Below are 3064 nucleotides of genomic sequence, written 5' to 3'. Positions count from 1 at the left end.
GGCATTCATGTCTAGCAACCAACAACCACCATCATCAACCGAGCCCAGATCTAACCCAAACGTCATCCCCACTCAGCGCAGGTAAAGAAGCAAAAAGGAAACCTTTCATCAGCATCATTTTTGTTAGGGTATTTTTTGCTCGGGTTCGGGCTCCTGAAGAAACTTGAATCACTGATGTGGGTGTTAAATTAATAAAATGAAGAGAGAAAAAAGAATTGGGGTTTGTGAGATGGAACTTTTGGATTTCAGGGAGATAGATTCTCCCAAAATTCGTTGATCCAAGCAAAGGGAATTCAATGTATGAATGATTCCCGATGAGCAAGGGATAACAAAAGGAAATGTAGAGAAATAAATTCTAGGGAAGAAGGTTGGTGGAATATTTTTGTTACTCATTCCTTTGCACAACTATGCTACATACTCGATTAGTTACAAAACCTATAGGAAGGGTGCGGTAACAAAACCATTGCCTACCAATTAGTGCCAACACTGCACAATAAATTTTAAGCAAAAGGAAAAAAAAAGCAAAAGGGTAAAAATAGTAAAGTAAAAGAAAGTTACAACAGAAATTATTTATGCTTCCTAAATGTTGTAACAATACCCTCCCCTTCGAGTACATCCTTGTCCTGAACGACGGAAAGAGGGAAATTTCTTGAGCAAATCATAGTAGAACTCCCAATTGGCATGCTCTATAAGAAGACCTTTACATTTGATGAGTACTTTAATGCTCCATCTTTCTATCCAAAATAGCTTCAGGCTTTTCTTTCTTGAACGACATAGTGGAATTAGCAGGAAGAGGATGGATTGTGGTAACATGAGGATTTGTTCAGAGCTTCAACTGAGAAATGTGGAATACATAATGGACTTCAACATTGGGAAGTAGTTGCAACTGATACACCATAGAGCCAATTCTTTCCAGCACTTGAAAGGGAGCATAGTACTTAGGTAGCAGCTTATGAAATGAGGAGTGTCGCATGGTGAATTGTCTATAAGGTTGTAGCTTTAAATAGAAAAAGTCCCCAATGACAAACACTATCAAATCAGTGCTTGTCAGCCTGCTGGGCCATTCAATTTTGGGCTCGGGTAAGGTGAAATTTCAGCAGCTGAATCACTTGTTCCCTTTTACTCAGAGTCCTGTCAACAGTTGGGTTAGCAACTTCCCCAGGCATGAAGGGTAATTGGATCGGAGGAGCTTGGTCGTAGACAACTTCATATGGTGTGGTCTGAATAGAAGAATGGAAGTTGGTGTTGTACCACCATTTAGCCAGGGATAACCATTTAGACCATCTAGTGGGCTTCCTAAAACACATGCAGTGAAGGTAAGTTTCCAAACACTTGTTCGCCACTTCATTTTGACCATCAGTTTGTGGATGTTTGTGGATGGTAAGATGTGGATTTGTTAACTGAAGTACTCTGTAGCTGAAATAATTCACTCCAAATCCTATTAAGGGAAATGGGGTCTTTGTCACAAGTAATGGTGATTGGCCAGCCATGTTACTTGAAAATGTTATCTAAAAATAACTGAGCTATATACAAAGCCATGTAAGGATGTGCTAATGCAATGAAATGTGCATACTTACTCAGTCTATCAACCACCACAAATATAGCTTGCTTACCATGGGAGTGTGGTAAACCTTTTATAAAGTCCATACCAATAGCATCCCATACCCTGTTAGGCATAGGTAGGGGCTGTAAAAGGCCCAGAGAAGCTAAAAGATCAAGTTTTCACCTTTGGCAGTGATGACATTCACGATAAAGGCATTTGTAGTGGCGACGTTTGCGACAGTGAGGGGGTAGAGTGCAAGGACCGGAGGAAGTCGAAGAAAGTGAAAAATGTGTTTAGGGAACTAGAGGAAGGGTGCAACATTAGGATTGTGAGGTTGGCGCAAATGATGGATGTCATGTCTGTGGAGAAGCACATTGATTCAACTTTTGAAGGAGGAAAAGGAGAGAAACTATGAAATATACATTTTCTTGCATTTTTAGCCGTTGATATTTTTTATATTTCTAATGACGATTTTAAGAGGACGGAGGGACCATTTTGAGTCAGATGTTGAAGGACTAAGGTGAAATTTTTAAAAGATAAATGACAAAATTGAATAAAAAAAATAAGATAAGGGATCAAATAAGTCACTTGGTGTTACCAAAATAATAATAAAAAAATCACCTAAAAGGGTTCAAAACTTGATTTTTGATATAACTTTCACTACATAAAATCAAATTCAGCAAACTTTATATGTTTTTCTTTGTTTTTAGGGTTAAGGAATTTAATTTTGGCATCCAAAATAAAAAAATTATAATCATAGAAGTACGAGTTGCATGAATAGAGGCATATACGAAAAAATAACACAACATTCCACAACATAAAAAATAAAACTTTATCCATTACAACTACACATAGATCACAAGAATTTAGAAAACACCCCCTTACCTTTGCATCCAAGTGCTCAAAATGAAAAATGCATTGTAGAGCCTTTGCTCCTCTACCACATATCCAAAAATGAGCAAGAAAGAAGAAGATTAGAACTATAAAAATCTAGAGAGAAGGAGGAGGAATGAGGAACTTAGAGAGAAGTTAAAGCACCTCACATTTCTCTCTCCTCAAAATTTGGCTGCACAAGGGATTGAGGGGTCTCTCTTAGCTTTTATAGGGACTCTAAATTAGGTTTAGGGACTCTTTCCTCATTCCCAAAGGTGATCTATTTTTTTTCTACAAAAAATGTGTTGGACATCTCTAAACCATCCTATTTTAATTATTTGACTCTATTAAATAAACCATATTGTCATACTTAATTTTATGAGTTAAATGTCTTTGGAATAACTTAAATCTAGCTTAATAATGTTCAATAAATTAATTATTAATGCACAACAAAATATTTTGTTGAATTAAAAACACAAATTTTTTTTATTATAATTAAACTAATTTTATCAAGGATCATAATGATTTTTACCCTAAAAAATCACATAATTAGCGAAATATCATTAATGAGGAGATTTCCTTAATTTGAATGGTTGACTATGGTTGACCAAGACTTTTTAGGCCTAAAATACAACTTCCTAAGCCTAG

General features: G+C 36.2%; 1 long non-coding RNA gene across 1 annotated transcript; it reads right to left on the bottom strand.

Annotated features, from left to right (window-relative positions):
- Window positions 1-368: 368 nt before the first annotated feature.
- Window positions 369-2601, bottom strand: LOC114384454. Its single transcript, XR_003660691.1, has 2 exons — window positions 2429-2601; window positions 369-1902 (listed from the first exon to the last, which is right to left on the bottom strand). It is a non-coding gene; the product is annotated as an uncharacterized LOC114384454 (long non-coding RNA).
- Between the last annotated feature and the right edge of the window lie 463 nt (window positions 2602-3064).

This window comes from Glycine soja, chromosome 14, assembly GCF_004193775.1.
Source record: "Glycine soja cultivar W05 chromosome 14, ASM419377v2, whole genome shotgun sequence".
Classification (NCBI taxonomy): domain Eukaryota; kingdom Viridiplantae; phylum Streptophyta; class Magnoliopsida; order Fabales; family Fabaceae; genus Glycine; species Glycine soja.
This window is presented reverse-complemented; position numbering and strand designations above follow the sequence as displayed.